Source organism: Schistocerca piceifrons, chromosome X (assembly GCF_021461385.2).
Source record: "Schistocerca piceifrons isolate TAMUIC-IGC-003096 chromosome X, iqSchPice1.1, whole genome shotgun sequence".
Taxonomy (NCBI): Eukaryota; Metazoa; Arthropoda; class Insecta; order Orthoptera; family Acrididae; genus Schistocerca; species Schistocerca piceifrons.
Window position 1 is genome coordinate 591,317,532 of NC_060149.1, and position 24,709 is coordinate 591,342,240.

A 24,709-nucleotide genomic window follows, 5' to 3' on the forward strand; every position below is an offset into this window, starting at 1 on the left:
CGTCGCATCCGTCGAACACTTTAATTGCTTCGACGGGGCATGGGAGTGCAGTCAAAGACATTGCTTTGACGATATAAAATCGTCGAATACTTCTTTTCCCGTGCCCGTAACAGAGGAATATATGCAACGGATCGTTGCGTCTTGGAAAAGTGGAAACAAGGGGAACCTGTCTTTCAAGACTCTCAAGAAGAGCTTTAAATTATTAAAGCAAAAAAGGGATCTGTATTTTTGGAATAAATTCGTCGAAAACCGTGGCACGCATCGCCAAAAGCTTGCAATAGTAAATACAATCTGTTTAGATAAATTTAACAATGCAGATAGCGATAATTTCGCGATCCACGACGTTAACGTACAATCGTAGGGCATTCAAGTCGCAGTAGAGGGGGGCCTAAATGATTTCGTGGCATATGCTGGGTGGTAAAGAAGAAATACGGTATTGTGTCTCGAAAGATAACCCATGTTCTTCTTCTTAGCGTTCCTGTCCGCTTCGGACGTTGGCGATCATCATGGCTAATCTGTCTTTATCAGCTGCAATACGAAACAGTTCTTCAGAGCTAATATTAAACCTTGATCTAAGTTTGTCGAGCCAGGAACTTCTTCTTCGTTCCGAAGGTATCTTTTACTCGATTTTACTTTGCAGGATACGTTGAAGCAGCTCATATCGTTTTGGATTCCTCATGAAGTGGCCAAGGTATTGTAGTTTGCGACACTTGATAATGTTGATCTGCTCTGGGCTTTTGTTAACTCGACGTAGAACATGGACGTTTGTCGCTTTCTGAGTCCATGATATTCTCAACATTCTTCCGTATAGACACAGTTCAAAGGCTTGGAGTCTGACAGTGGTTGCCTTTGTAAGGGTCCATGTTTCCACACCATACAAGAGAACTGAGAGCTCCTGAGGAGCCACATTTTTGTATTCATGGTAAGATCGTGACATAACCCTTGTTACAACACCAAAAAGCTATGTGATGAAACAGCTATAATTACTGCCTGTGAAAAATTCGTCGCCGACACCAGAGCTGTTATGGAAGCGGTCGGTAAACAGAATGTTTACAATATGGATCAGACTGGGTTTAATTTAGAAATGACGTCAGGTCGAACTCTTGCGAAAAAAGGGACAAAAGATGTCGTCACAGTCGTGCAGTCCGTCAGTAACACAACTCATACCTACACAATAATACCAACGATATCTGCAGATGGACACTTGCAGTCACTTCTGTTTATTGTTTTAAAAGAGTCGATCGGATCGTTTGTGCCACGTATCAAACAATTTTTTTTTCACGCGGACAGTATTGTAGTTGTCACCTCATCTTCTGGGAAAGTGAACAAGGAACACTTATAAAAGTGGCATGAAGAGGTGTTTTATAAAATCATCCGAGATGATAACAGATCAGTTTTAATAGTGGACTCGTTTGCTGGTCACAAAAGTTTGTCAGTGCATGAAGGACACGAAGTAGAAGACACCTCCGTTTCCATATTGCCACGAGGAGGTACAAGACACTGCCAACCGCTAGACATATTTGGTTTCCGCGTGTTCAAGGGGTTTATCCGGAGGTTTACCAACTCGGTACGACTTCTGAGTATCGATGTAAACTTCCCTCATCAGAACACCGTCCTGCAAATATAGTCGCTTCTTTACAGGCAGTTATAAGCACCAGCGTTTAGGTTAGTCTTCCAGTACGCGTGGTATCGAAGCGGCTACACCAGTGACCGGCCAGAATACTGTGAATATCCAGTTAAATACTGTTTCGATGATAGTAAAGTGCGCAATTTATAAGGTGTAGCGGGTGTCAAAGATCCCTTTGTTTTGAACATTTTTATATTGCGATTCATTATTGCACTGGAAACGAAAGAGACGGTTTTCCAACATGTTGTTGTTGTTGTGGTCATCAATCCATGGACTGGTCTGATGCAGCTCTCCATGCTACTATATCCTGTGCAAGCTTCTTCATCTCCAAGTAACTACTGCATCCTATATCCTTCTGGATGTGGTTAGTGTATTCATCTCTTGGTCTCCTTCTACGATTTTTACTCTCCACGCTGCCCTCCAGTACTAAATTGGTGATCCCTTGATGCTTCAGAACATGTCCTACCAACCGATACCTTCTTCTAGTCAAGCTGTGCCACAAATTTCTCTTCTCCCCAATTCTGTTCAATACCTCCTCATTAGTTATGTGATCTACCCATCTAATCTTCAGCATTCAACGTGTAGTGTAGCGTAATTTAATTTTGAATATAATCGATGCATGTTTTTTTTATATATGTAAAGCTGACACTATCAAACTGGAGTACTCTTGTAAGAGTTCCACTATATGGGTTTAATTTCGTACTATTATTCCCTCCTCCGCTTTTCACACTTCAGATTTTGGGGGACTCACTGTTGCACAGCACTTCACGTTCGGGCATTACGGCGGCCGCAGTGAAGGGGGACGCGTGACAAGTAACCCGAGACCGCGAATGTTTAAAAGCTGTACGTTGTGAGGGCCATACCTACGTAGTATCTGCATATGGCCCGAATTTTCGAGTGAGATCGATTGGTAGGGTTGATATTTAGCTCATGTGTTTTTTACCAAGGAAATATGAGGTCAAGTGGATGAAGTTCCCTTGTCAGATATTAGGTTCTTATTTGACTGTGAAAAATTAAACTGCTCTACACAACAGCACTTGCACTTGACATCCACTTGTGCTGAAAACATTTCGATAACGCACAGAATCTAAACCTACTATTGGCTTGAAAATTTATTCATAGACGTGTCCCAGCAGGAAACTACTGTAGAAATGGAATTAAGATACGACCGAAAAAAGTTGTATTATTTGTCAATAAATGCTGTTAAATTTACGTAGAAGCTGACACATTCTTTAGACAGCTCCTACCACGTACATAGGCCGAAGCAATTGCTACAGTTATTTGCCACACAGATAGCGGTATCTTCCAGTCCATCACTTTGCAACCTAGTAAAAAACCTGCGGATTGTGCTACACAAATTTGCGCATTTGTAATCGTTAATTTATGAGTTTCATCATGAACTCGCGGCTTATAGGATTTTCACTTCTTAATTTAAACTATAAAATTCATTAGAGGTGAGAATCATAGATTAGACACCTCTATACTTTGTAAGTACAACAATGTATCTATCAACCAAACCAAAACTTAGAAATATGTTTTATAAGTGCAATACATCTTCAGTGACACATTTAACAAGCTACTAGTATTTCTTGGTAGCCTCCCAGCATATAAATACGAAGGGGATTAAAAAATTGTGGTAACAAAGAGTTCGCATGAACAAAAAGTGTCAAAATAAATTTTGCTGCAACTTTGTCGAGTATCAATGGTTCTCATTTCATTAAACATATTCTTCATGTTTGTCCATTCATTTGTCCCACTGGTGCACCCAGTGTACAATGTCTGCACAGAACTAATGTGCATCAAGTTCCGTGAACCACTCCATTACATTAACCTCTCTTTTCCCATTTTAAAAATGGTATTTTTCTGCCAGTCCTATTTGTAGACCTGTCATATTTATTGACCATACATACATGCTTAAATAATTCTTTCTAATAACTTTAATCCAATTTGTTATGAAAGAGGTATGGTTCAGTTTTTGGGCAGTAGTTGTTTTGTGTGCTGTTCTCCTTGTACCATCACTACATGATTTAGGTACAGCCTAATCCGGGATTATATAAGGATGTCGTTATCAGATCCCTCATCGCGTTTCGTCATTTACGAAGAAGATTAAGGTTTAACATCTCTTCAAAGACGGGATAATTGGAAACGGAGCAAAAATTTTGATTGGGGAAAAGATGGGGTAATCGGCAGTGTCCTTTCTAAAGGAACTGTCGCGGCACTCGCCTAAATATATTTAAGAAAACCATGGAAAACATTGATGTCGATGGCCGGCCGCGGATTTGAAGTGCGGCCTTCCCGAATATATAGGGTGATTATAGTTAAACTTTAAAACCGCCGTAGAAATAACACCACTGGTCAGAATGACGTCAAATTGCAACGGAATATTATCGGAGAAGGGGGGAAAACGTATGGTAGAAGAAAAACATTGTAACAAAACATTGGAAGTAACGAAATGTAGCAATAGATGGTGCTGTAAGCATCATAATTTAATAGTGGTCGACTACAAATGACAAATGAATCATACAAAAATGCCCAAGGTGTACGTTTGACGTTAAACAGACTGTAATACCCAGTGGGCATGGGTGTGCAGGTGTGATACTGTTAGTTACGTAAGCCCATCCACAACAGCAAGTTCGTATTACATCGGATGGGAAAAATCGGTTTTTAACTGTCCTGAGGCCAAAAAGCGCATAAAAAGCATCAATCAAAATCAAATCGGATTTCTAATTTCCGTGTGACTGGTGCAAAATATGTTCAACATGCTGTCCACCGTTTTCTGCAAGTTGAAATCGAGAAACAGCATGTTCCGCAACTGTTCGAAGTGTTTCCGGGGTAATGTTCAGAACGTGTTGCGCAATGCATGCCTTCAATGTAGCGAAGTTCGCAATCGGAACACTGAACACAGCATCTTTCAGGTAGCCCCAAAACCAGAAGTCACACGGATTAAGATCGGGACGGCCAGGCTGTAGGGAAATGGCGGCTGATAATTCTAGAATTTCCGAAATAGTGCATCAGCAGCTGCTTAATTGGATTTGCAGTGTGCGGAGGTGCGCCATCTTGCATAAAAATGATACCATTCACACATCAGCGCTGTTGGAGAGCCGGAATGACGTTGTTGCGCTAAAGACAGTCATAGCTCTTACCAGTTGCGGTACAGATAACAGGACCGGAAGCACCTGTCTCTTCGAAAAAATGTGCCCCTATGATAAACGATGCTGTAAACCCGCACTACACAGTGACCTTTTCATGATGAAGTGGTACTGGTTAATTTGCGTGTGGATTTTCCGTTGCCCATACTCGACAATTCTGTGTATTGACATATCCTGTCAGATGGAAGTGGGCTTCGTCTGTCCACAAAATCTTCCGCGGCCAGTCACTGTCCACTTCCATGTGAGCAAGAAATTCTGAAGCAAAGGTCTCTCTTGCTGGCAGGTCAACAGGAAGCAACTCGTGCACATGGGTAATTTTGAATGGACAGCAAATAAGGATGTTTTGTAGGATTTTACGCACCGTGCTCACGGGTATTTCCAACGCTCGGGCAATTCGCCGTGCACTACACGTTTGCACACCACCACTCGTCTTCTCCTGTATTGCTGTGGTCATTGCTTCCACTGATGTCGAATCAATTCGTTTTCCCCCTCTACCTGGTCGCACACCAAAAGAAACCGTCTCTTCGAATTTCCGAATCATTTTCTCCAGACTCACGGCAGTCATCGGACTGACGCCTTTTTTCAAACCCTCCAGTGTCCGGAACTTCTGCAGAGCGACGTGTGCACAGTCATCATTCTTGTAATACAACTTTACAAGCAGAGCGCGATCCTGCATTGAGACAGTCGTGGCGAACGTCGCAGACGCGAAAGGAGGAAAAGCCGTGTACCCGGCGTGTTCGTACCAACTTCAATGGGTCGTGCGCATGACAGGTGTTTCCATTTACGTATTCTGACACATACAGCGCCATCTATTGATCGATTTTCACACAACTTTTTTCTGCTACCACACGTTTTCTCCCTTCTCCGATAATATTACGTTGCAGTTTAGCGTCATTCTGACCAGTGGTGTTATTTCTACAACGTTTTGGAAATTTAATTATAATCACCCGTATATAGTACAGTAAAGAAAAATGCAAAGTCGCACACCAAAAGAAACCGTCTCTTTGAATTTCCGAATCATTTTCTCCAGACTCACGGCAGTCATCGGACCGACGCCTTTTTTCAAACCCTCCAGTGTCCGGAACTTCTACAGAAGTAAAGTCCGCATATGAATGCCAATTCTGTTTACATATTACATTAATGGTTTTGTAGCATTTATTACATTCAACTTATAATCATGAATAGTACATCAAATGAAAGAGCAAATCAAATAGTTTCATCTGTATACATGTTCGTAAGGGGAAGAGTACGACATGACAAAGAGTGACTGAAGAACTTGTTGAACGAGTGAGAGTTCACGCGCAGCCCAAGAAATTAGTTCGGAAGGCTAGTCCTTAGTTAGTCTGTGTGGAGACTTTTAAGGAGACGCTTAAAACTACGGCGTTATAGTTTGTAGCTGCTACAGGTTCTAAAGCTTACAGACCACGATTTACGTTTCAACTTTGCGAGCGAAATGTTGTTGCATGACGAGGAAGATTTTCTGGACGTGTCGTCTTCAGTGATAAATCGACATTTCACCTAACTGGAAATGTGAACACACATAATGTGCGCATCTGTGGGAGCGTGAGGGGGGGGGGGGGGGGTTCAGGAAATCCCCACAAGATGGTCCGGTTGCAACGAGACTCCCCTAAATTGAATGCTTTTGAGCCACATAACGGCGGAAAGTTTATGGGCCTTTCTTTTTCGGTGAAGCAACTGTAACTGGTTTTTCTTATCTTGATGCGCTATAAGAATGGCTCTATGCTTAAATGGAAGAAGCGAAACCACAGAACTTTATATGGCAGTAAGTTAGTGCGCCGCCTCATTCTCATAACCCAGTACGCGATTGGTTAACCGACGCTGTGCCCGACCGCTGGATTGAGCGCAAGTGGCCGGTTGACAGAGCTTCTTTCACAAGACCATCACGTTCACACACAATCTGACCACATACAATTTTTACCTTTGGGATTTCATAAAGGGTCATATGTGTACGCCTCCGCTACCAGCGGGCCTACCTGATTTTAGAAACAGTAGTGTTGCAACAATTATACTAGACGCACTGAGCAAGGTTTGAGAAGAACTCACCTATCGACTCGATGTGTGACGAGTGGTGCTCACAGTGAATAATTTTAAGAAAAGCTGTTTGAGTTTCTATTTGATTTGATGAATTATTTATAACTATAATTTGAATGTAATAAATGCGATAAAGCCTTAAAACCCATATATTGAGTTTGAAACACCCTGTATATAGAATTTATAATATTTGATGTCATAGTCAATAGCTCATACACCTACGGACAGATTGTTTTGGTTACTGATTTCAGCATCTTGTATAGTTTCATCAAGTGACCATATAGTTAGCGCTCGCGTATAGAAGAAAGGGAGGAAGATTGACATTTAACGTCCTGTTGACGACGAAATCAGTAAAGACGGAATACACGGACGGATTGGAGAAAGATAGTGAAGGAAAGGTCTTGTGGTAGGAGGAGTAGCAGAAATACCAGACTGCAGTCCCAAAGTTTTGGGTTTCGATCGTCAGTCGGTCTTTTTTCTCTTACTGACCGCTTCTTTCACCTCTGGCAACGACTGCCAATGATTTAGATATGAGAAAATGCCAATTTGCAACGTGGTTTGGAGTGCACATTAAATGTTGGGTCCCCATATGCAAACAGGAAGACGCAACTCTCAACGGTATTCCATGAAATCGGTTTTGGACATTTTAAGCGTGTTTTTATACTTTGTATGGTCGCGACTGGTCAAGGAGGCCGCAGCCGAGGGAATAAGCGCTTAGGTTCAAATGGCTCTTAGCACTATGGGACTTAACATCTGATGACCATAGCTGTTAAGTCCCATAGTGCTCAGAGCCATTTGAACCATTTTGAACTTAACATCTGAGGTCATCACTCCCCTAGAACTTAGAACTACTTAAACCTAATTAAACTAAGGACATCACACACATCCATGCCCGAGGCAGGATTCGAACCTGCGACCGTAGCGGTCACGCGGTTCCAGACTGTAGCGCCTAGAACCACTCGGCCACCCCGGCTGGCAAGCGCTTAGGCTCGTAAGCGCGAGATCTATGGATCGACTCTCATTCTTTTTTTCCATTCCCACGTAATTATAACAACAGGTTTATTATTATTGTGTAAATTATCAGTAATTAATTATTCGTTTATTATTTTTATAATGTGTATCTTAAAAAAGGAGTTTTTTTCGTAAGGAGTTTGGAAGTAAAAATCTGATACACGAGACTTTTTATTGAAATCTGCATCGCAATCCTATTTATATTATTGTATCTACATTTCTGGAAAGCATAATGAGTAACTTTGGAGCCTGCACGAATGGCCGGCCGAAGTGGCCGAGCGGTTCTAGGCGCTACAGTCTGGAACCGCGCGACAGCTAAGGTCGCAGGTTCGAATCCTGCCTCGGGCATGGATGTGTGTGATGTCCTTAGGTTAGTTAGGTTTAAGTAGTTCTAAGTTCTAGGGGACTGATGACCTCAGAAGTTAAGTCCCATAGTGCTCAGAGCCATTTGAACCATTTTTGAACCTGCACGAATCAGGATGATACTGGCCATAGATACATGAAAAACAATAATTATTGCGACATACAGCACATGTAATGAAAATCGAATTTTTGCCTATGCATGGTTATTTTCAGTGTGACTATTGCAAAACAGACTTGATTTACATTCATAAACGGTTCTCGGTCATCATACAATGTCGTCGCGTATCACGCATATCTGTTGTTAGAATTACGAGGAATGAAAGAAAAAAACCAGCGGAAGCGAGATACGATCCAGAGACCGGTCGAAACTAAGCAATTACTCGCTCGACTGTGGACTCCTTGAATACTAGCGATCATCATACGAAGTATGTGAGCCCGCGTAAAATTTTCAAAACTCGATTTTGTCGAAAACGGTTGAGAGTTGCATCTCCCTACTTACACAAGATGAAGGCCTAATCGTGCCCTACACATGAATCAAGCGGCTAGGGAAGTTTGTACAGTCCGCTTGTCAGTGCAACAATGGGCCACAGTCAGGCTGACGGCGTTTCGATCGCCGCTCGTGGGTTTGCTAAACTGCAATAGGTAAATGCCGAGATGGTTCCTTCGATAAGAACACAATCCATTTCCATCTCATATCCCTACCCGAGATTGTGTTCGTCTCTAAAGACCTCGTCGTCAACCAGACGTAAAAACTCTGATTTTCCTTCCTAAGAAATATCTGTCTGCATGAATGTCTCAAGAACTCTGTACATCAAGACAAAAAGGAATTACGACATGTAGCTGCTAGTGTGCATTGATTTACATCTGGGAAAGTTGAATCCCGGTCCAATAAAAATTTTCAGCTTTTCCCATTGATGTAAATAATGCCCACTAGCAACTACATGCAATTCCTTTGTGTCTTGATTGATAATGGCTGCTGGAACAAAATGTCCGGAAGAACAGACACCACATATATAACTATGTAAAATGTCCGGAAGAACAGACACCACATATATAACTACGTAAATGATTATTTAAGAGACATGGACATAATATACGAATAAATAAGATTCAAATATCTTCTATCGAAACATATGTTCCACAAGATTTAGTACCGCTTTCTTATAAATTAACCTGCAGTGGCAAATGGAATTATGTGCCTTTAATGTGAAGCGTCTTCGAAGTTTTGCATTAAAAGGACAACCGCCAGTCTTCGAGCTTTACCACACTGTTTCGAAGTGAAGGTTTATCTAAAATCTGTACAGAAACCAAACTTCAGTTACAAGAGTCGAAGGATGAGAAAGGCGGAATTTAACAGAAAATGCAATGAAAGACGTTTGCAGCCTAGCCCTCAACTCATTCAATCTATACTCTGAGGACCAGTGAAGTAAACTAAAGAAAAATTTGGAAAATGAATTGAAGTCCATGGGGATGAAAATAAAAACATTGTAATTATTTTAGAGGCGGCAAAGGACTTGGAACATCAGGTCAATGGGTATTGTCTTGAAGAGAGCTTATATGACGAAGATCAATAAAAGTAAAACAAGGGGAATGGAATATGGTCGAATTAAATCGGGAGATAGTGGAAGAATTGGATTACGGAACGGGACACTAAAAGTAATATTCGAAATTTTCTATTTGAGCTGCAAATTAACTAACGATGGCAGAAACAAAAAGGATATAAGCGTAGACTGCCAGTAGTAACAGAAGCTTCTTTGACCAAGGAAAAAAAGTTAGTACTGAATATAAATGTGTTAGGATGTCTTTTCTGAAAGCATTTGTCCGAAGTGTGGCATTATACACGGTCCAGACACATTAATGTGACCACCTGTCGACAGCGTGAATAACCACCTATTGCAGCGTGCACATTCAGGAGAGTCAGAGAGGTTCTTGAAGGTACCGACAGGTATGTGGAGCCGTTCTCACTTCAGTGACCTAGCCAGCTGCGCTAGGTTTCGCGGTTCAGGATCCATGGCACAAACAGCACGATCGAGGTGTCTCACAGATTCTCGATTGGGTTTAAATCCGAGGGGTTTGGTGGTAAAGGGAGTATGGTAATCTCGTCTTGGTGCTCTTCGAACCACGCACGTACGCTCGCTGCGAGCTGTATGACAGGTTGCATTGTCCTTTTCGTAGAAGTTATCGTCTCTCTCTCTCTCTCTCTCTATCTCTGTCTCTCTCTCTCCCTCTCCCCTCCCGAACAGGCCGTGAAGGCCCAACGGTACTGACCGGCCGCCGTGTCATCCTCAGCTTATAGGCGTCACTGGATGTGGATACGGAGGGGCATGTGGTTAGCACACCGCTCTCCCGGCCGTATGTCAGTTTCCGAGACCGGAGTCGCTACTTCTCAATAAAGTAGCCCCTCAGTTTCCCTCACAAGGGCTGAGTGCCCCCCGCTTGCCAACAGCGCTCGGCAGACCGGATGATCACCCATCCAAGTGCTAGCCCAGCCCAACAGTGCTTAACTTCAGTGATCTGACGGGAACCGGTGCTACCACTGCAGCAAGGCCGTTGGCTAGAAGTTATCGTGCCGAGGAAAAATTAAATTGCATGTATGGGTAAACACGTTCCCAAGGATAGATGCGTATTTGTGTTGATCCGTTGTGTCTTTCAGAATGACGAAACCACCCGGGGAATGTCACGAAAACATTCCCCAGACCGTAACGCTCCCCCCCCCCCCCCCCCCTACCGATGATCGTTGCAGAGCCGTAAACGGCAACAGTCAACTGTCCAATAAAGCATAAAACGTGATTCATCTGAGAAGACCACCTATAGCCCCTTAGTGCAGATCCATTTGCGGCACTGGCGTGCAAATCCAGCCTTCATCGCCTATGAACAGCGGTCAGCATGGGTGCACGAACCAGGCGCCTACTGTGGAGACCCGTAAGCAGCAACGTTCACCGAACGGTCGTTGAGGAGACACTGACGGTAGCCACGTGGTTCATCTGGCCTGTCAGCTGCTCACCAATTGCACGCCTATTCGCCTGTACACCACGCCCAGTTGCCTTGCATCGCGTTTGGAGGGAACCATTTTGCCACACACACTATATTTTAACCGCGGCGGCACGTGAACAGTTTATAGAATTTGCCGTTTCGGAAATGCTTCCACCCTTGGCCCGAAAGTCAATGATCATGCCGTTTTGGAAGTCAGATAATTTTCTCCGTTTTCCCATTATGACAACGACTCCACTATTTTCCGCGTACCCCGACACGCTTTATATACTCTGCACTGCTGTTGCTGCCACCTGCCGTCTGTGAGTGGTTACTGTACGTTGTGTCGAACGTGGGTGGTGGTCACATTGATGTGGCTGGGCCGTGTAGTTAGTACAACAGTACAGACAAGAAGAGAAGAACACAAGCTTTTGAAATTTGGTGTTACAGAAGAATGCTTAACATATTTACAAAACGAAGAGGTAGGTTAATACGATACATCCCGAGGAACCAAGGAGTAATTAATTTGATAAAAAATGTAGACGAAGACCAAGGCTTGAATACAGTATGTAGGGTGGGGTGATTGTGCAGAGATGAAGAGATTTGCGCTACGTAGATTATCATGGAGAGCTACATCAAACTAACATTCGGGCTGAAGACTACAAGAATAACTCTCAAAATGATATCATGTAGCTTTGCATGCTCCAAGACATTTATCTTGTCTTGGTTAGTAATACAGAACGAATTTCTTTGCTAGGGTATTGAAAGAAATAATTTGTCTTTGGTATTGAAGCAGTTACCATGAATAAATAACTGTGACTGGTATTAAAAACCTTCCTCATCGTTTGTAAAACATTTAATTTCACTAGGTAGCATACAAAAGAGTTTCATAGCCGTACATTCCAATCCTTGACTTTCGATCTTTGATGGACTCACGCTCTGCCAAGGGTCTCAAGGAATATGGGACTGTACGAACATATATATGATTCTGCAAGTATGGAGTTGATAGAATGGATTTTGCTGTGTGGATGGATCACGGATCTCTAGAAGTAGTTGCGTTCAAAAATATTTCAAATGGCTCTGAGCACTATGGGACTCAACATCTGATGTCATCAGTCCCCTAGAACTTAGCACTACTGAAACCTAACTAACCTAAGGACATCACGCACATCCATGCCCGAGGCAGGATTCGAACCTGCGACCTTAGCGGTCGCGCGGTTCCAGACTGAAGCGCCTAGAACCGCTCGGCCACTTCGGCCGGCTAGTAGTTGCATCTCTAAGAGCATCTCATGATGACTGACTGGATACTTTGGTGCGATTCTTGTGGTAGATGAAATACGAGTAGGAATATAAAACCTGTCCCGATGTTGCAAGCGATCTTTGGCTACACATTCTGACTTGTGAACAATTACTCTATATTAAATCGTTGATCTACTAACAAGTATTATAATACTAATGTGTCAGATTTTGAGCTCTTGAGGTACTTACAGGTGTCTTGAAAAGGAGTGAAAACTCTCGATTGTGGTATCTGGAAAGTGAGTATTGTTGTTATTCTCACCGTCAAGCAGACTAGCTGATGTGACTGTGACACAGTGAAAGAAGACTCAGTAGTATCAACTGCCAATTGGTGATTCGCAACAAATAAACCGTAGATAAGTGATATACTCGTGAAGCTGCTGTCTGCCAGCATCTAAAACTCAGCATGAATGTATACTTACACCTGTGGACACTATTACCTTTAGAGTTTGAATGCACTTGTTTCGTTCAATAAATATTAAGAGGTTCTGGAGAATCGGATGTCACAAGTGTGATGTCTCCTGAATAGTCAAAATGCTCCAGGATAATTCTGTTTCTATCGCCATAACATACACGTAAAATTTTCTTGCTTTGTTCAGAAGCAACTGCAGTTACAGCTATGCCGTGAAGCAAATTGTTGGATTCCCATTCCAGATGTCCTCGAAGAAACATACGTTTGTTGACAGTTGACAAATTCTGGTCTGCATCGACTGAGGATCCGAACTGTTGCCAGAAACGATTTCAATGCACCGTGTCAGCGGAAAACTCGATCGGTGGTAGTCGAACTCTGTAACTGCATGACTGAGTGGAAATCCCAGAAGGCGTGCAGTCGGTCATGGCGCCTGAAAGCCTTCCTCACAGTACTGTGTTCTGCCTTCTACATCGTACGCTTCACATAGTTCGTATGATCTTCACACAGTAAGACATCGACTTTGTATTCTGCTTCATCAGGTAAGTCTTGGATAGCGTCTTCCAAAATCCTTAAACTAGCAACAGTGTAATGCAATCGACTGCCAACGTAGTCTACTTCTTTCTTGCGTGCGAATGTAATTAACGAAGCACGTAGCTTTGGAAAACTGTGCTCCTCAGTCAGCCTAGAAAGGCAGTCGATTGGTTCAGTTTCTTTCATTGCTTTCAAAAAAATAGCCCGTCGCTATGCAAAAGCGGAAGAAAGTGTATAGGGGTTTTCAACGAAGTCAAAAAAAAAAGAATGTTTCTGTACAGCATTCTGCAGCGCACCTGTCAAAAAAAAAAAAAAAAAATTAATGAATGTGGGAAGTCCGCAGCTCGTGGTCGTGCTGTAGCGTTCTCGCTTCCCACGCCCGGGTTCCCGGGTTCGATTCCCGGCGGAGTCAGGGATTTTCTCTGCCTCGTGATGACTGGGTGTCGTGTGCTGTCCTTAGGTTAGTTAAGTTTAAGTAGTTCTAAGTTCTAGGGGACTGATGACCTAAGATGTTAAGTCCCATAGTGCTCAGAGCCATTTTTGAATGTGTGAAGCAGAGAATGTATTCTTCGTATTTATTTATCTTCTTAATTGGTGTTTCTAAGACGCTGTATTTCACACTCATGTTGCTGGCATTGTCATAGCTTTGCTCAAGATAATGCTTGAAATCAAGTCCACAACTCGTGGTCTAATGGATGCCGGCACGGTACCTCACCGTGTTCGGTCGGAGGGTTAGCTGCCCTCTGCAATAAAAAACTAAGAGAATGGATCAATGATGAGCATGAACAAGCGTCATGGGACGTCCGCCCCGAAAAAAATGCAGCGAACAATAACGAACAAAATGAGGGCAGAAAAAAAGTGGTTAGCATTGCTACCTCTGGGTCATGTGGTCCTTGGTTCGATTCCCGGCCGTGTTGGGGATTTTTCTCGGCCCGGGGAGTGTTTATGTTGTCCTCACCTTTCCATCATCATTCGGGATAAATGGCGAGACGGGACAGAGTAACGATTGGGAATTTGTGTGGGCGCTGATAACCGCGTCGTTGAGCGCCCCACAAACCAAATATCATCATCCTTGATATCAATGTCATTCTCACTTTAAAAATATAGCAAGCTATGGACGCGTTGCTCGGCATTATGGCCTTCCATGTCCAACCTTACAAAACTTTCCACTGGTCCTGATCGCAGGACAGAGCACATTATCAGATTCAGCTGGTCCACATGCGATATATTTAAAGCCAAATCCAGTGAAACACAATAATATTTCCAATTCTTAATTTCACAAATAATATGATCCCGTATGCTTCATGCAATTCAATGGGTAAATGTTTTTGACAAATGTGTCGTGAGTTTCTTTCCTTTATTTGCATGAATATACCTAAATGATTTCCATTGTGAGGTGATCCAACAATTTCATCACTACCCCGAAACGCATGACCTCGTTCTGCTAAAAAGTTATAACTGTAATAATTCGTTCTAAATGTCTGTTAATACGTTTGTTCGGTCTCAGTTTGACTCACAAGTTGAGAATCGACACGTGCAGCCTTGTCTTTGCGCACTAGCAACGAAATTATCGCTTGTGGAATGAGATTTTCACTCTACAGCGGAGTGTGCGCTGATATGAAACTCCCTGGCAGATTAAAACTGTGTGCCGGACCGAGACTCTAACTCGGGACCTTTGCCTTTCGCGGGCAAGTGCTCTGCCAACTGAGCTACCCAAGCACGACTCACGCCCCGTCCTCACAGCTTTACTTCTGCCAGTACCTCGTCTCCTACCTTCCAAACTTTACAGAAGCTCTCCTGCGAACCTTGCAGAACTAGCACTCCTGAAAGAAAGGATATTGCGGAGAGCACTTTCCCGCGAAAGGCAAAGATCCCGAGTTCGAGTCCCGGTCCGGCACACAGTTTTAATCTGCCAGGAAGTTTCAAATTATCGCTTGTCTACGTGAAGTGCTTTCTTCAGGCGTTTTCAATAAAATATTTGTGTTCTTCCAGTCATCTAATCCATCATTCTTAAGCCGTGACGAACCATATGAATGCGTATCCTTGCAAACAAAACAGAAAAGGTTCCCTTTAGATTCTGAATAACACAACCAATCTCCCCCGTGAGTTTTATTCGGTAGCTTATGTCTACATGTGAAAAATTACTTTTGACATAATCGTGGTTTATTTTCTTTGTCGTACATTTTCTTTGGAGTAAAAAAATTACTGTTAATATCTTACACTTACGTATTTCCATTCGCAATCCAGTAATTTCAAAGTTGCTCAACCATTCTCCAATATGGTTAGAATATAAATTACTTTCGTGTGGTTTTTGGCGCGAAGAACATGGTAATAACATCATAACATATGATATACTTTCCACCTCTGTTTGGCTTGAAGAATACGTCTTCACGGACGAGAGGGCTTGGATGACGATGCGGCTGAACTGAGAGGACTTCCTGTCCGTTCGACAGCAGTATCACTTGTAAAACATGTGGCTACATCGGAAAGAGTTGCAAATTATAATAAATATTTTATACTGGGCCTACTGCCATCATCTGTACAATAAAATGCAACTTCTATATTTTATGCTTCAATGTGTTTAGATTCAGCAACACCATTGTGAACATCAAAAAACTGGCAACTTATGAGTTTTTGATACAACAGGTTTTTTTTCATTCCATTTTTTGCTTTGCGCTTTGCACTTCTAGGTCCGTAGTATCGGTCCGCATCTCTAGGCCGACTGCTCATGTTGACTACTACCTCGATCTGCGTAGAACTAAAAATAAATTACAGAATAAAATGGAATTCTACTATTTAATCCGATGGCGATACACATCGGTATTATAATTTACATCCATTTTGTACAGAGTCCAAGGCCAGTTGGCTGTGTCATGTCTCGTATGGGAAGACCGAAGTGATGAATTCGACTTTCTGAAACTACCTATGCAGTGGTGTAAGATTGGGTCCTATGTTTCGCAGCCCTCAGTTGTTCGCCCTGGTGGGCCCTCGTTTGCAAAAAAAAAATGGCGAAAAATAATTTCTTGGGATACAGTAGACCCTCTAAAATGCATAGGACCGCCTTAGTCTCTCTATACACAGACAGTAACGTTATGAAACAGCAGAGGGAAAAGGCCAGGCTGAGTCTAACATGGACACAGCGACACGTTCGCAGACACCTGTACACATTCGTTCTGAACCGACAATGTACTGCGGTGAAGCTACCCGAAAATTACATTCGTTGAATAACGTCCTGACAGAGAAAACAGACATGCCCAATCACTAACAGATACAACTATCAACAAAGCTCTCGACAGGAGAACAAAGTACTTGAAGTTACGAGAACAAGTGTCAATAATTTTCAGAAAAATCAAAAAGAAAATCTTTCAAAAATTAATTTATTTATTTTCTTTTATGTGTGAAAATAAAAGTAACTCACTCTTTGGAATGTACTAGTAGAGCGACGTATATGTTGACATGTCCCCAAAAGCATGTACCGTAAATAAAACACCATGATAATATCTGTTTATCCATACAGTACACCCACAATCACCATTTTCTTTTTTTTTAAGTCGTTGAACGAATACAAAACATTAAACTGACGATTGTGGGTGAACCGTATAAGGTAAACGTGTGCTATCATGGTGTTTTATACACATATTCTTGAGATCTACATTTTAGCACTGCGTCATCCTGATGTAACGTTAGGGTTTAGCTAGCATATTGTAAAATAGTGTACAGGCGGCGTAATTTCCTCCGAGTTCATTCATTTACATCGACACAGCTTATTCGTTGTCCTCTCTAAGCTCCAGGGCCTAAGCTACTGAATTATATACCAAACTGTAGATCTCAAAAAAGATCTGCCTAATAGTCCATGACAGCCTATATTTGTCTCGTACGGTTCACGCCTACAACATTTTTCTGCTTGATATTTATGTGACCCCCTCACTTTCCCGGCAGGTCGCGTAAGTGGCGTCACATTGAAAGACCGGCACCCGGCGAACGGTCTGCCCGACGGGGGGCAGACGATTAAAAAAAACTTGTAACGCATGTGTTGCAAAACGTCACGACCTGAAAATTTTACACATGTCCAAAGAACTTTCACATCAAAAAGTGACCGAAGCTCTAGGATCGTAAAGTGCACGTTGTGAGTGTAAATCCAGGGCACGCTAATTTTTTAATAATCTTAATGGAAATGATGTGGTCTTTCTTTGTATCCGTACAATTTGGTTTCAAAAATACTTATTTTTTAATTCCATCGCTTGTATTTTTGTGGCGACGAACACGCTGAAGTCGTTTCTTCAATTTCCTGAGGGTAGTACATGCACTTTAGAGTCGATCGTTGCACCACGAGGAGGGCATCAAACAGAATAGCCCCTTCAGGGTCCCAGAAAGCAGTTGTCATTATTTTACCTTCTGAGGGTGCGGCTTTGAACTTTTTCTTTGGAGGAGAGGTGGTGTGGCCCCACACCATGGATTGCAGTTTTGTTTCCCGTTCGAAGTGATGAACCCATGTTGCATCACCTGTGACGATGTTCGACATACTGTATTCACGAGTAAATGAATTATAACGATGAGATTTTATGATCAGATCAAACACCGATCATTGATACGTACATTGTTATATACGTTGCACTCAGAACCCATTTTTTTAACTTAGTATGGTGCATAAACAAAACAAATAAGCTTGTCTTATTCTTCAGTGCTTCTTGTTTCCCTATCGGAAAACTTCACAATCAATAGATAAATTACGCTTCAGTCTCTTAATATGTTCTACTGATTTTAAACAGTCGTATTGTGTCTCATTAGTCCATAGTGATCGCCAAAAAACGACACAAAATAATCGAAGGTACCGCAAAACGACAATACATACAGCAATAGTCCACCAACAAGAAAGCAACATTCACTCTAGTATAAAAGTACTGTAAGAAAGGTAAATACACAGTAGAAAGAATGAATAACTGTAATAGACCTTACAAAAATAAATAAGATTTTTGTTAGTTACTTTCTTTTTAGCAATCATAGAACACTATTCCAACTGCTCGGGTTATTACGGTCAGCTCGGAGAATATTAAAGAATTCTCCTGTAAGCTTTGCGGTGTTGTCAACTTATGACATATAATGTATGGAGTGGCCAGTGCTCGCTTTTAGAAAAAGAGTTAAAATTGTTACTACTTATTGTAGATATGGACACCATCCTAGTTTGCGGGCCCCGTAACATATGCTAACTCTTGTTGCGTGGTTAATCCAGCGCTGATAATAGGTGTAAAATAAAGCACAGAGCTATAATACAGAGATGCTAAATGAATCACCTTTAGTTGTCAAGAGAGCAATGTGTGAAGCCTTCGGAGACTACCGTAGCAGAATACTGTCGAAAGATCTTTCACAACACCCAAAGAATTTCTGGTCATATGTAAAAGCTGTTAGTGACACAAAAATTAGTGTCCAGGCACACATGGACGAGACAGGAACTAAAATTGTGGATAGCATAGTAAATACAGAAATGCTTACCTCCATTTTCAGAGGTTCCTTTACAAAGGAGAACCCAGGAGTATTGCCCATTTCTCGAACCAGTGAAAGAGTGAGTGAAACATATATTAGTGTCAGTGACGTTGAGAACCAACTGAAATCGTTAAAACTGAACAAAACTCCAGGGCCTGACGGAGTCCCTATCAATTCTATACTGAATTTGAACTGAGTTAGCCCTTCCTTTAACTATAATCTACCGTAGATACCTCGAACAAAAAACCGTGCGCAGTAGTTGGAAGTTGCTGCAGGTCAGAACCAGCTACAACGTGAGTAACACAAGTGATCCACAAAACTACCGTCCAATATTCTTCGCATACATTTGTAGTAGCATCTGAGAACATACGACATATTCTGAGTTCAAACGCAATGAGGTATGTCGAACAGAATGCTACTTTGCATGGATTCCGAAAACATTGATAATATGAAACGCAACTTGCACTTTTCTCACACAATATACTGAAAGACGTGGATCATGGCAATCAGCTAGATGCTGTATTTATCGATTTCCGAAAAGAATTTGACTCAGAACCACATCTACGCTTAATATCATAAGTAAGATCGGATAGGGTACCAAGTCAAATTTGTGACTGAATTGAGGATTTTTTGGTAGGGAGGGCGCATCAAGTTGTCTTGGATGGAGAGTCATATTCAGATGTAGAAAAAAAGAAAAATTAAAGTTTAACGCCCCGTCGACAACGCAGTCATTAGAGATGAAGCACAAGCTCGCATACGGAGGGAAATCGATTGTGCTCTTGTCAAAAGAAACATCCTGGCATTTGCCTTAAGCGATTTAGGGAAATCACGGAAAACCTAATTATGGTTAGCCGGACGGGTATTTGAACTGTCGTCCGACCCAATACGAGTCCAGTGTGTTAACCATTGCACCACATTCCTAGCTGCAGATGCAGAGGTAACTTAGGATGTACTCCAAGGAATTGTATTTGGACCCTTGCTGTTCATTTTGTATATCAATGAGCGTGTAGACAATATTAATAGTAACCTCAGACACTTCAAACGATGCGGTTATCTATAATGAATTACTATCTGAAGGAAGCTGCGCAAATATTGTCAGACCTTGATATGTTTTCAAAGTAGTGCAAAGATTGGTAACTTGCCTTAAATGGTCTGAAATGTTAAACTGTGGGCTTCGAAAAACAAAAATACGTAGTGTCCTATGACTATAATATCAATGAGCTACAACTGGAATAGGTAAATTCATACAAATACCTGGGTGTAACAGTTTGTAGGTAGCCTATATGAAATGGAACGATCACATAGGTTCAGTCACAGATAAAACAGATGCTAGACTCTGGATTATTGGTGGAATACTAGGAAAATGCAATACGTCGCCAGAGGAGACTGAAAAAAAAAGGTTCAGGTGGCTCTAAGCACTATGGGACTTAACATCTGAGGTCATCAGTCCCCTAGACTTTGAACTACTTAAACCTAACTAACCTAAGGACATCACACACATCCATGCCCGAGGCAGGATTCGAACGTGCGACCGTAGCAGCAGCGCGGATCTAGAATGAAGCACTTAGAACTGCTCGGCCACAGCGTCCGGCGAGGAGACTGCATAGAAAACACTTACGCGACCCATCCTAGAATGTTGCTAATACTAGGGAAATGCTATGCGTCACCAAAGGGGACTGCGCAGAAAACAGTTATACGACCCAGCCTAGAATACTGCGTAAGTGTGTGGAACCCGTACCAAATAGGACTAACAGTGGATATTCAACAAGTACAAAGAAGGGCAGCACGAATGGTCACAGGTTTGTTTGATGTTGGAAAAACTGAACTGGCAGACGCTTGCAGATGGGCACAACCTATCCCATGAAAACCAAATTGGAAAGCTTTTAGTGCCTACTTTAAGTATTGAATCTAGGCATATATTACAACCCCTTACATATCGCTCCCATAGGGATCACGAAGACACGATTAATTGCATAGCTCACAGAGACATTTAAGGAATCATTCTTCCCTCTCTCCATGCGTGAACGGAACCGGAAAAACCCTAATAACTGGTACAATGGGACGTACCCTCTGGAACGCTCTTCACAGTGGCTTTCAGAGTATACTGCAGATATAGATGTAGCTGCAGAAAACCATTGTCTCTTCTCTTCACATACATGCGCAGCTCTTACAGATTCGCATGTAACGAGACACGCCTTGTACATGTTTGATACTATTATGCCCATTAACGACAAATTGTTGAAACCTTATTCAGACTTTCATATAGTTCTGCTGGATTATTACCTAAAGTATACCAAATATGTCCAATTAATTTCTAAAAATGAGCGTTAATTTTTATCATACGTGTTTCGTTTTACTCCCTTAATACTTGGCTAGTGGTCTGAAATGACACGTGTTTACAATTTTTGTTTGGTTGTAGATCTGGAAACATTTCATTTCATAAGCTATGGAAAAGTCATTTTTAGATACAGAATTTTCAAATGCAGTAAAAATAAGCTTAAAACAGCTTAACGACTTGTCCTTAGCGTAAGTTAGTTTAAGTTAGATTAAGTAGTGCGTAAGCTTAGGGGCCGATGACCTTAGCAGTTTGGTCCCATAAGACCTTACCACAAATTTCCTATAAGGGACAATCAGAAAGTTCCCGTTCGAAAGCCGCACAGTCCAGAATCGGTATGCTGGTCAGACAAAATGGCCGTGAGTGTTGAGGTAATCATCCCACCGACGCGTCTGAAGAAACCAGATTGGTAAAACACCGTGTCTTGCAGTGTGAACAAGCCTATAACTGCCTGCTGCACATCCTCGTCCGACAGGGATTGTCGACCCTTCAAGGCCTTTTTTAAGGGATCGAAGGTGTGATAACCACATGGAGAGAGATGGGGACTATAGGGCAGGTGCTCGAGTGTCTCCCACTTCTGGGATATGGGAACGTGATGAAGCAGCAGCAGCCATTGTCGCAGTTTTCGTTCCGCAACGGTGGTTTTCGACAGACATGCTGCCCCATAGCGTTCTTCTTTTCCCCATGGATGCCTAGCGCTGTTTATTCTTCGGCAGCTGAGAAAAGAATAACAGTATGTTGGTTCTGTTTGGGCGTATTTAGTAATAACGTCACCGTAGCTCACGTTTCCGAGTCTACTTCGCACCCGTCGGGACGAATGTCACACTAATCCTTTGCCTTTTATTTTCTTTATTGGATTTCAATTCCTCCCACCAGAGGGGGGGGGGGGGGAAGTGGCGGGCTGGCAGGAGCGTAATATGCTGCTCTACAGCCTACAGAAAAGTTAAGAAACATAATGAGAATAGACACAAACAAGAAAAACAGGCGATAAAATGGTGACATTGTAAAAAAGCTGTAAAATGGCGGTAAGGTGTGGAATTTAAAATATAAAAAACACTGCGGTGACGATGCGGATGAAGAAGTAGACAGGTACAATTAAAAAACATGGCGACAGTCTGGTTTCTGTTCGCATGAGATAAAAAACACAACTAGTGACAGTATGGCAGCTGTTCGCAACACTGACAGGGGACGCACAACACTGAACACTCACTTATAACAGGTGACAGGTGACTTATATACAGGTGACACGGCGGCAGATGGGGGAGGGGGGGGGGGTTGAGGACCCGGACCTATGACGGCGAAAAGAGGCAAGGAGAGGAAAAGAGAAAGGGGGGAGCCGATGGAGGGAGGGGACATAGAAAAGAGGTGGCTGGCCGGAAGCGAGGTGTGGGAAAGGTAGTGGAGGTGAGAGCAGAAAGGACTCAGGGAGAGAAAGGAGGCAGAGAAAGGGTAGGCGGGGAAAAAACAGGATGGCAGAGGGGGGGAGAGGGAGGCTGGGGAACGGACAGTGGGAAGGAGGGGGAGATGAGGATCAGAGTTGATACGAGGGATAAATGGAGGGAGAGAGGGCATCATCCGGGAGGGAGAGTTAACGGAAGCCACCTTAGGAAAGGAGATGAAGGGTGTAGAGATGGAGGGTAGGGGGGACACAACAGTGAAGGCGCGGCAGACGGCGGGGGCTGGAGAGGAGAGGAACAACCAGGGGATGAGGGGGATCAAGGCGGCTGGAGGTGTAGAGTATGCGGATATGTTCTAGGAATAGGAGCAGATGGGGGAAGGGAATCAGGCCATAGAGGATCCGCGTGAGGGACAGGAGGCGTATACGGAAGGTGAGGCAGAGTGCATGGTGCTTGAGGATGTGGAGGGACTTATAGAATTTGGGGGGAGGGGGGGCGGATAGCCAGGCGGGACTGGCATAACAGAGGATGGGACGGATTAAGGATTTGTAGGTGTGGAGGATGGTAGAGGGGTTGAGGGGTTCAGCCCCCAGGTCTGGCCAGAGATTCCCTTGCCCATATAACTGTGCATATATACCCACAATGGTGTGGCACTACGTTGTATGTACGCTGCAGCAACACTCTCAAATGGAAAATTTTTAATGCCTCTTATAGATATAACACCAAATCAGACTTGTAAACAAAACTGTGTTTCTTTCCAAATCAATGCCGATTTCTTAATTTTATTTATGGATTCTTTCGTTACTTCTTGGTAGAACAATTCTGTACTTAATGTTGAAAGACAGATAGACTAATTTTGTTCTACTCATTTTTGTTCATTTCAAATTAGTTTTCGGCTTATTGGGCTATCTTCAGGAAACAACTAGTGTCCCTTCCAGACTATAGTCAGTTTTTTCTGAATATGGCCCAATAAGCACAAAATTATTTTGAAATAAACAAAAACAGTTCACCGATGTTTTAAATTAATAAAACGAAACGTGTGTCGTAAAATAAACACACATTTTTTAGTAGACGCATAGAGCGATATTTAATAAGTAAAGTAATTGTACATCACCTACTGACAGCATGAAAAATGTTCTGATGAAGAAATAGGCCTACATTCAGTCGTCGTTTCTTGATGATGTCCTGCTTCCTGGCGCACTCGCTTTCCGTAGACTGATTCCCGAAAAACTGTTATGATGAGAAATAGGGTGGACTACCAGGAAACGTAGCTGTAACACTTCCTTATTTTATCCTCATTCGTTCGCGGTTCGCCGTTAAAAGCCTCTGTTTCCTCGCAAGCGTAACTTATTTACCAAGCAACACTTTCCAATTCGAAATTGTTGGGTCAAATCTACAGCAAAAGATTAGGGATGGCAGTTATCGCCGAAACCACCGGTTTTCGGTTATATCGTTTTTTTTTAACCCAGTTTAACTTGACTGTTAAAACCGCTCAAAATAACTGGTTCCTGAAACAACCGATTTTCGATTTTCTATTCGTGTTATTTCCTGTGATAAACACAGAAATCTCACAAAGATCCTCAGACATGTGGCTCTCTCAGTTACAATATACACTCCTGGAAATTGAAATAAGAACACCGTGAATTCATTGTCCCAGGAAGGGGAAACTTTATTGACACATTCCTGGGGTCAGATACATCACATGATCACACTGACAGAACCACAGGCACATAGACACAGGCAACAGAGCATGCACAATGTCGGCACTAGTACAGTGTATATCCACCTTTCGCAGCAATGCAGGCTGCTATTCTCCCATGGAGACGATCGTAGAGATGCTGGATGTAGTCCTGTGGAACGGCTTGCCATGCCATTTCCACCTGGCGCCTCAGTTGGACCAGCGTTCGTGCTGGACGCGCAGACCGCGTGAGACGACGCTTCATCCAATCCCAAACATGCTCAATGGGGGACAGATCCGGAGATCTTGCTGGCCAGGGTAGTTGACTTACACCTTCTAGAGCACGTTGGGTGGCACGGGATACATGCGGACGTGCATTGTCCTGTTGGAACAGCAACTTCCCTTGC

At 42.7% G+C, this 24,709-nt stretch overlaps 1 protein-coding gene and 1 pseudogene across 1 annotated transcript in view; one reads left to right on the forward strand and one right to left on the reverse strand.

Moving 5' to 3' along the window:
- LOC124722965 (metal cation symporter ZIP14-like) overlaps positions 1-24,709 on the forward strand; it is a 214,037-nt gene that overhangs the window by 77,897 nt on the left and 111,431 nt on the right. The window lies entirely within an intron of this gene.
- On the reverse strand, positions 10,640-10,757 carry LOC124723520 (annotated as a pseudogene).